We start from the raw sequence: 10,607 nt of genomic DNA, 5'->3' as shown, positions 1-10,607 counted from the left end.
AGGAGTGAGTCAGTCGGCCCGGATATGGTGAAGTAAGCTGAGTGTGGCTCCGTCAGACAAAGAAGACGTGTTTATGATGGTGTGCGGTCAGTCGATTGTCAATCTGGAAGAATTGGAGGACGACGCCGTGTGAGCCGTGACAAGTTACGACGACGGGTGAACTACGACGATCAACGCTGGAACTGGCGTGAGTGTTTCCTAGAAGAGAAGCAAGTACCGTCCAAGAATTGTGGACTGGATACACCGTTGTACATTCGGGACTGTAACTGTCCTAGAATAGTTGTAATGCATGTGATTGCATTTGTAGCGTGTGGTCTGCTTGTTTAGTTACCGTTGCGTAAACACCATCTGAGTTATATTGTGAAGTTGTAACTGGTACCAGCCGAGTGTGCATGTGTTTGTAATATTTGTATTGCCTTAAATGAGAATATATTTTGTTTTCGTTTGTGTTATCCACTCTCGGCTCCGACTCGGTCTTTGGACCACAACTGGCGTTCGCTGGCGCACCAAAAGGCCCAACTCTAAATTGTCCGCGCTTTCGTGGTGCGTTTTCGGAGGGCCGAGATGCCAGCCCTTAGAATCCACCTGGCGATTGCCATCCCCATTAACGGGACGAGTGACAATTATTCTGGCGTCCGCGACAGGACCTTTTTGGTGCAAAGTGTGTCCAAAGTAGGGAGAAAGAGCCTTGAGACGTTGATAGTGTTTCGTGACGGTTTTTGAGTGTTGTATCACGTTCTCGCTAACCTGTGTGCAGAGAGTGTTTTGGTATTCGAAGTTAGGCAGATATTTTGTGCACGCGGCTAGGTTTTGTTGACGGGCACCATGGATCTTGAGAAGTTAGTTGCCCTTGGTGAAAAGATGGGTTGGTCTGGGGCCAAACTACGAAAGTGGGTGAGCTAAAAGGAAAAGGAGGCGGTCGAGAGAGAGAGGTTGGCAGCTAAGAGGGCGAAGGAAGAAAAAGAACGAAAATTGAAACTGGAGCTTCAGAGAGGCTAGCAGCTGAGAGGGAGAAGGAGCGACAGTTCAAGGAAGAAAGAGAGATGCAAGAGAGACAGATGCAAGCTGAGATAGCTGAGACAGAAAGGCAACGGCAGCATGAATTGGAACTCGAACGGCAACGTTTGCAGCAGACCACAAAAACTCCCGCCCAGGCTAGAGTGGAGAGCAGTGAAAGGGAGGATCATAGCTTCCGACTGAACCCAAGCAAACTGCTTGTGGTGTTTGATGAGAGGAAGGATGGCCTTGATGCATACCTGCACAGGTTTGAGACGATAGCTAGAAGCCAAAATTGGCCGGAGCAGCAATGAGCAACGGCTTTGAGCACTTGTTTGAGTGGCGAAGCGCTCAGTGTGTACGGTAGGCTGACACCTACCGATGCAGCTAATTACACGAAAGTGAAAGCTGCTTTGCTGAAGCGATTTAGATTCACCGTGGAAAGCTTCCGAGATCGGTTCTGTACGCGAAAGCCAGCTGATGGCGAGACGGCAACGCAGTATGCGGCACGGCTCAGCCATTATTTTGACAGGTGGATCGAACTTTCAGAGAACTTCTTATTAGAGAACAATTTCTCACCAGTTGCCACCCGAGCCTGTCGCTGTATCTGAAAGAGAGGAAAGCTAAATCGCTTGACGACATGCTTGAGTTGGCCGATCAATTCTTGGAAGCGCAAGGTGGCACGAATCTGGCCAAAGTAAATAAGGAGGTTCACGAGGAGTCAAAGAAATCGGCACCTGAAGAAAAGAAGCATGCACCGGAGAGTGTTCCACGATGCTTTCTGTGTAACCGAGTGGGTCATCGTGCTAACAGTTGTCGGACCAGCTTCTCATGCCCCAGTGTGATGAAATGCTTTAAATGTGGCCAAACTGGGCACAAAGCAGACGCATGTCGAAATGATGCGAGTAAAGCCCACCAAGCTTGTGCGTATGCCCTATCAAAAGAGGAAGCAGAAGCGATCAATGATGAATTGACCAAGCTGAAAAGCGGGAAGAAGATGCATTTCATTGGTGCTGCGATGACAACAGACACAACGAAAGGAATGCCGACACTTAAGGGGAAGGTTGGTGGAAAGGAAGTCACAGTACTAAGAGACAGTGGATGCACCGCTGTTATTGTGCGAAAAGAATTGGTCCGAGACAGTGAGTTCCTAGGCAATACCAACCTGGTTCGCCTGCTTCATAGTTCCATTCGAATGCTTCCTGAAGCCAAGATTGAGGTTGACACCCCTTACTTCAGCGGGAGAGTTACGGCCCTGTGCATGGATAACCCCCTGTTCGACCTAATCGTGGGAAACATCGGCGGAGCTCGAGGGCCATACGATCCTGAACGTTTGTGAGAAGACCCGAAGATGGAGCCCTCATCAGTTCGGGAACCGCGGAAGGGAATCCCATGAAGGATGCCGCCCGAGCTGAAATTGAGGCCGAGGTGTCCAACGACAACCAGTCAGTCAGTGAAGGAGTGAGTGAGTCAGTCGGCCCGGATATGGCGAAGTAAGCTGAGTGTGGCTCCGTCAGCCAAAGAAGACATGTTTATGATGGTGTGCGGTCAGTCGATCGTCGATCTGGAAGAATTGGAGGACGACGCCATGTGAGCCGTGACAAGTTACGACGACGGTTGAACTACGACGATCAACGATAGAACTGGCGTGAGTGTTTCCTCGAAGAGAAGCATTCAAGTACCATCCAAGAATTGTGGACTGGATACGTGGTTGTACATTCGGCACTTTAACTGTCCTTGAATAGTTGTAATGCATGCGATTGCATTTGTAGCGTGTGATCTGCTTGTTTAGTTCCCGTTGTGTAAACACCATCTGAGTTATATTGTGAAGTTGTAACTGGTACCAGCCGAGTGTGCATGTGTTTGTGATATTTGTATTGCCTTAACTGAGAATATATTTCGTTTTCGTTTGTGTTATCGACTCTCAGCTCTAACTCGGTCTTTGAACCACAACCGGCGTTCGCTGGTGCACCAAAAGGACCAACTCTAAATTGTCCGTGCTTTCGTGGTGCGTTTTCGGAGGGCCGAGGGTAGCTAGTTCACGTTCGCACACACTGCACTTTGCGTCCACGAACATGTCGGGGCACACGTGCCGGGCCAGAGCCAGTGTCAGCACGCACTCGGTCTGCAACTGTCGGAACTTTACTGCCTCCGCACGCGAGAGTTCTCGGTGCGGGGGCGGGAAGGCCCTCCGGACTTCTCTGTAAGCCGCCAGGATCCCACCGTAGTCGGTGAGGGGCTCGAAGTCCTCTTTTCGGTCTTCTCCGCTGGTCTCAGAGGTACGGACTGTCGCGGTCCGGCACATGACGAGACCACGGGCCGCGGCGTCCGCCTCTTCGTTACATCATGTGGGGAGGGTGTAACAGTGCTGTGGACAGTGGGAACGGGCAGTGCCAGGACGCCACGTATCCCGAAGAGGTGAGAGCGTGGATACGCTCCGAAGACCTGAAGACGCAACGAAGGGCCATCCAGCGGCTTGAGGAGGCTTTGGCGAAGCAACGGAGAAAGGGAGCCGACGACCCGTCTAACGAGCGCGGAGGCACCCGAGTACCTGTCGCCTAGTTGAAGCACAAAATCCTCGAGGTCTAGGCTCTGAGACTATCGGACTCTAATAGCCATAGTCTTACGATAGGGAACATCCGCGCCCTGTGAGGCCGGGGACTTCCCACACGCCGGATGTGTAAATAAATGTTATTTCCTCCTCCTCCTCGGAGGGCCGAGACGCCAGCCCTTAGAATCCGCCCGGCGAATGCTATCCCCATTAACGGGACGAGTGACACATTCCCGTCGCTAATTTCACACTGGCTACGCTAGAGTGGCAGCTTGTAACAGAGTGTAAGGGCTCATTACCAGAATCATCACGTTCAGCGACTGCTGATTGATCTTCGACTAAAGATCTCCGATGCAATCAATATGCGATGGGGCTGCAGAAATGTCAAGGCTTTCAGCGTTGGCGTCGAATATTTTTACTACAGAATGCCACAAGATGACCTGAGGAGATGCGTGAAGGAATGCATATGTGAGGACAACAATGAAAGAGCCTTCATTGATCGCTGTGGAATTTCTGTGGAAGGATTCCTGGAGCTTTTGGGGTGTTATTTAAAGCCTACACTCATTAGCTGGGATGGAAAAATGTACATTCAAAAATCAGGAGTATGTATAGGGTCGATTGTTGCCCCTGTCCTCAGAACCATCTTTCTCGATAGAATGGACAGAGAAATAGACAGTGCCTTGAAAGGCACCATGAGGAAAGTGTTTAGATACATGGACGATTATCTGGTTGTCGTAGGTGGAAACAGACCAAGCACCTCCATAGCAGAAGTGCTCCGGATCTTCAAGGAAAAGGGCATGGGATTGAATTTCACCTTTGAGTCTCCCGAAGACAACCAAATACAATTCCTGGATCTAAGCCTTTAATGTCAATAGGGACAAGTGTGCTGGACGTACCACACCAGGACAAAAAAGCCACTTCTAAACTACCAGTCGGCACATTCCAAGATAGGGAAGAATGGCATAGTTAAGTCATGTATCAAGGCGTCTCTGACAAAGTCTTGTGTGCACACGATGGAAAAAAGTGTTTCCGAACAGGTCAAGAGACTAGAGGAAGCTGGTGACCCCACTTCAGTGGTGCGAATGGAAGCTCAGAAGCTACTTAAATAGTCGAAGAAAGGAGAGAAAGATGACATGAAAAAGGATAGGACGAAACGTCTAGGAATACTGCTTCTATTCCATATGTTCATGCCCTGTCGCACAGGCTAAAGCAAATAGGAAGCAGGTAACGATAGTTTTTTCAGCGTAAAACAAGTTGGGTGCAGTTTGTGAAAGTATAGAAAGGAGGGCCCAAAGACAAAGCGGCAACTACCGGTCAGTAATGCACGATAAAACATGAACGAAGGTTTGTCAACTGCGCATGCGTGGTTGTATATCAGATACCTATCTCACGTGGACAAGTGTATATAGGACAGACGGGGCAGTGCCTCAACAAAATATTAAGCGAGCACAGGTATAATCTGATAGGAAGTGCCGCATGCTCCCATTTGGCGGCGCACTGTGGGAATTGTGAAGACAGCGCATGTCAACCCCTTTTTGACCAAGCCGCTGTTATGTACAAGCACAAAGACACACTATTGAGAGAAATAATGGAAGCTTTCTACATAAAAAAGAACGAAGACGAGTGCATCAGCCAGCCATCTATAACCTTCCATCACAAAGAAATAGCACTTTCAGACTTCCAATGAACTAAGGGACTTACACGTGGGATCCAGTATTAATCTTTTAAGTTTATAAATTTTTTTGCATCGTGTGTGTCGCGATTAAGTTAGCGCAGGCACACAGGTTCGGCCTACCCCTTATAAAGCCATTTCCGGAATAAAAAGTTTCAGTTGATAGTCAGCGCTGTGTCCTGTCGTATGTGTGCCTTCAAAAGATTTCCTGTCCTTTTCGCGCTGTTACATAATGAATTAAGGAGGAAGCTAAAGAGCGACAGATGAAGGAAGAAAGAGAGCAACACTTGAAACTATAGCTGGAGAGAGAGAGGCTGGCAGCTGAGAGGGAGAAAGGAGAAAGAGAGGCGCAAGAGACAGATGCAAGCTGAGATGGCTGAGAGAGAAGGCAAAGGCAGCACGAGATCGAACTCGAAAGGCTCCGTTTGCAGCAGCGCATAGAGACTCCCGTTCAGGCTAGAGTTGAGAGCAGTGAAAGGGAAGATACTAGCTTCCGTTTGAACCCAACCAAACTGCTTGCGGCATTTGATGAGAGGAAGGATGACCTTGATGCGTACCTGCACAGGTTTGAGACGATTGCTAAAAGCCAGAATTGGCCGGAGCAGCAATGGGCAACTGCTCTGAGTACTTGTTTGGGTGGCGAAGCGCTCAGTGTGTACAATAGGCTGACGCCTACCGATGCAGCTAATTACATAAAAGTGAAAGCTGCTTTGCTTAAGCGATTTAGATTCACCATGGAAGGCCTCCGAGATCGGTTCCATACTGGAAAGCCAGCTGATGGCGAGACGGCAACGCAGTATGCCGTGTGACTCAGCCATTATTTCGACAGGTGGATCGAACTTTCAGAGACGGCCCAGCAGTACGGAGAGCTTAGAGAACTTCTTATTAGAGAACAATTTCTCACCAGTTGCCACCCGAGCCTGTCGCTATATCTGAAAGAGAGGAGAGCGAAATCGCTTGAAAACATGCTTGAATTGGCTGATCCAATTCCTAGACAACCGCAAGGTGGCACAAATTTAGCCAAAGCGAAATGGGAGGGTCCCGATGATTCGAAGAAATCGGCACCTGAAGAAAAGAAGCATGCACAGGAGAATGTTCCGTGATGCTTTTTGTGTAACCGAGTGGGTCATCGCGCTAGCAGTCGTTGGACCAACTTTTCACGTACCAGTGTGATGAAATACTTTAAATGTGGACAAACTGGGCACAAGGCAGACGCATGCCGAAACGATGCGAGTAAAGCCCACCAAGCAGCCTGTGTGTATGCCCCGCGAAAAGAGCAGGATGAAGAGATCAATGGGAAATTGAATGAGCTGAAGAGCGGGAAGAAGATCCATTTCATTAGTGCTGTGATGGAAACACGGCCAACAGGCGTAACGATAGGAATGCCAACACTTAAGGGGAAAGTTGGTGGAAAGGAAGTCACGGTACTAAGAGATAGTGGATGCACCGCTGTTATCGTACGAAAGAAATTGTTCCGATAGAGTGAGTTCGCAAGCAATACCAACCTGGTTCGCCTGATTGATAATTCGATTCGAATGCTTCCTGAAGCCAAGATTGAGGTTGAGACCCCTTACTTCAGCGGGAGAGTTACTGCCTTGTGCATGGATAATACCCTGTTCGACCTCATCGTTGGAAACATCGCCTGAGTGCAAGGGCAGGACCAACCAGAACGTTTGGGAGAAGACCCGAAGATGGAGCCCTCGTCAGCTAGGGAACCGTGAAGAGAAGGAACCACGGAAGAGAATCCCGTGAAAGATGTCGCCCATGCTCAAGCTGAAGCCGAGGTGTTAGGTGAAGTCAATCAGGAGGCACCAACGGTCACTGTACCACCTGTGAAAAAGCGTTGAGCAGGTGACATTGCAACTGAGCCGCCCCCATCATCTGCGGCTGAAAACAAGGTCGGTCGCCCACGCAAAACACCACGACGGGCAGAAGTTGACGAAGCACCGAGAACGTTCTAAAGAACGCGACGACGCCTTGCCAGTGTTGAATGCGTTGACGGCGGCAGCGACACCTCCTGCACCATCGCTTAAAATGGCTCGCAAGAAGCAAAAGAGGCGAAACAAAAGGAGAGCGAGCAAGCACCGCAAGAAGGAGCGCAAGAGTGACACGATGTATACAGGATAGGGTATCGGAGTTGAATATGTTCAAAGTGTGTTGAGTTTGAATGTGTTGTATTATTACACGCTGTGTCAAGTGTGTATGGCTAGTGAGCCCAAGTGTCGATTGTGTGATATTATGTACGTGATGTTATCCATAGAATTGTATAAGCACTGTAAATGCAGAGCTTTGTTTGTGCGTTTGCATTGTTTTGTATGAAAGGTGCGATGGAGTATTGTACTTATGTACATGTGTTTATCTTTTACGTGTCGTGACATTGAATAGCAATGTGAATTGTATTCAGAATTATATTGCGAACATGACGCTCACTTTGTGTGATGGACTGAGTTAAGGACTTTGTACGTTGGACAATTTTGGTTGTGTGTATGTGCGCGCTCATTTGTGTTGTTTGAATATTATGTGATAATATTCTTGAGGTGGGGGGCAGTGTCACAAAGAGCGTGTAAGGTCTGGCGTGGCGAGAAGGGGGGGATGGTTGGGTCTTTCCCCCAAAAGCACGGCTTCCAAGGCGCCAACTCCCGGAGTCGAGGGTTGAAGCGCAGCGACGCTCGGTTCGAATGTAGAAGGCGCGGTGGCAGACAAACACCTCTCGCTTCCCTATGCCCCGCCACGGTGGTCTAGTGGTTATGGCATTCGACTGCTGACCCGAAGGTCGCGGGATCGAATCCCGGCCGCGGCGGCTGCATTTTCGGTGGAGGTGAAAATGTTTGAGGCCGGTGTACTTAGATTTAGGTGCACGTTAAAGAACCCCAGGTGGTCGAAATTTCTGGAGCCCTCCACTACGGCGTCTCTCATAATGATATCATGGTTTTGGGACGTTAAACCCCAGATATTAATAATATTATTATTATTATTATTATTATTATTATTATTATTATTATTATTACCTCTCGCTTCCCGTAACCGTTCGAAGAGAAAGCCGCAGTCTGTTTACCATCGGTTTAACGACCAACGCAGTGGGCTCTGGCCCGCGGGATTCCGGGAAGCAGCGTGAAGGGAGCCAAGGCGGTGGCACCAATATATCTCGGATAGAGTCCGCGAACTGCCTGTCACACGCGACGGTATGCCGCCGAGTAGGGATGGCGTGGCCCGCTAGCTGACCGGCCGCACAGTGTATTTAAGATGACCAGGGGAGCTAAACGGCGCCACCATCGTGTGCGTTTTTTTTTTTTTTTTCTGTGCACTTGTAGGAATGTCGTTTGTCGGCCGTTCTCCACGTCTCTCTCTCAGACGGGTGGCTCAAAGGCTGCACAGAGAGGGTGGAGGCCTCCAAGAGACGAATGTACAGTCGGCCCAATAAGCGGACTGAGTTGTTTCGATTTGCCGTGGGGGGAACTGGGAGGAGCAATCAAGGTGTTAAAACCTGCTCCCGGCTCCTCACGGGGGGGTTCTTGTCGCAGGAGCGGTGCTATGCACTTGTGGGCTCTGCCGAGTTATGTTGCGCAAGTTCCTATGTACATAACTGCCTTGTAAACCTGCATATATTCTGTATATAAAAGTCGAGTTGTGTTCCTAAGAAAAGGAGTCTCCACCTTCAAGAAGTAGAAACAACCAGGATGAGGCAAGGCAGCTACGGACAACCTTCCACTCCCTTCAGGAACTGACAGCGGCTACGCAGCTGAGGGAGCTCTGCTCTGGAGTCAAGAGGGAGTGGGGAGAAGGTTGAATTTACTGAGCGCGTCAATAAAGTGCGCGCGCAGCCGCTTTCAGACGGCAGCGGGAAAGCACGGCAGCAGCCGCTTGCACAACAAGCGCGCGCAACGAAAAACAAGTATCAAAAGATGCCGGCGTGTCGACGTTCCTCCTCACAGCCGCAGACAACCAGATCAAACGCCCAGCAAAGTCTGGAAATATCTAGAAGGAACAAATGATGCAACGCCGAGTGACGCCTCCGCAAGCGGAACCGACGAGAAAAATCTCACCCTTTGCCTAGCTTTGGTTGTGCTGCATGCCGAAGAACACTCCCGACGCTTCTAGAATCCAAGAGAGAGGAAATAAAAGCGTGCACCGATGACCAGTCAGTTAGTCAGTGGGTCAGCGCGGAGATGGTGAAGTTATGTTGAGTGTGGCTCCATCAGCCAAAGAAGACGTTTATGATGTTGTGCAGTCAGTCGGTAGTCGATCTGGAAGAATCACATGATGACGCCATGTGAGCAGTGACAAGTTACGTGAGTGTTTCCTGGAAGAGAAACATTCGGGACTGACGACGGAGGGAACGAAGACGATCAGTGCTGGAGTTTGCGTGAGTGTTTCATGGAAGAGAAGCATTCAATTTCTGTCCATTGTGGACTGGATATGCTGCTGAATATTCAGCACTTTCCGAAAAACCAATTTTTTTAAGTAGTTCTTTTCATAATCATTAAGGCCTAAGGAAGCTGTTCCTAAAATACTATACCCTGTAATGCGTATTTGTCGATTGGGTCGCAAAGTCAGTTTGATTACCATTTTCGCTTGCGAAACCACCTCAAAAACAGTCGTATTCAACATGCAGCGCGCGAGAACCGCACCAAGTAGCCTGGCCATTTTGGTCTCATTTTAAAGACGCATTTTTCTGTTATCTGTTGCTAGCAGAAGAACGTTTTTTGTCTAGCAACAACGCAGCTATCACGCATAAAGAAAAACTGAATACTTGCACATCATTGGTGCGTTTTTGACACGTGGGGCAGTTCCCGGTTTCCTATTGGACGCAAAGGGTTTCGTCTGCTAGACAGCGGCGTGCAAGCCGCCATTTTGCGTAGAGGCCTAACAACGGCTGTGCATTCGGTGCAATGGCAGGCGGCCATCGGAAGTTCCGGAGTGCTCACGCGTTTGGAAAAAGGCGAAAGCGGCGTCCGAGAGCCCGCACCTTACCACCAGCAAGACCTTCTGCCTCCGAGAACTAGGAAGAAGCAGGCTGAGTCAGCGCTATCACCACCGCGGCACTCGCGATAGCCGCGTCCCAAGCTCACACGAGAGCTGTACGCGTCCACACTCCCCTGGTTTCCGACGCTGAAAAAGTGGCCATCGAGTGTCGTGCGAGTGATGTTCTGCAAGCCCTTTCATCGAAGCCTGCCACACAATGCAAGCAGTCTTTTCTCGAGACTCGGATGGAGCCGCAATGTCTGGTACGCCGTTCACAGTCGTTAGCTTAAGAGTTCTTTAGTGTATGAAGTGCGGTGTGTGTGGCAGCCCTGGCAGAATCTCCAAGGAAGACCGCGAATATGGCATCGCCATGAAACTTGTTTTCACATGTGACGAGTGCGGCAAACTAAAGACCGTACGGAGCTC

Source organism: Rhipicephalus sanguineus, chromosome 4 (assembly GCF_013339695.2).
Source record: "Rhipicephalus sanguineus isolate Rsan-2018 chromosome 4, BIME_Rsan_1.4, whole genome shotgun sequence".
Taxonomy (NCBI): domain Eukaryota; kingdom Metazoa; phylum Arthropoda; class Arachnida; order Ixodida; family Ixodidae; genus Rhipicephalus; species Rhipicephalus sanguineus.
The sequence above is the reverse complement of the archived record's forward strand: the minus strand, read 5'-3'. Positions refer to the sequence as shown.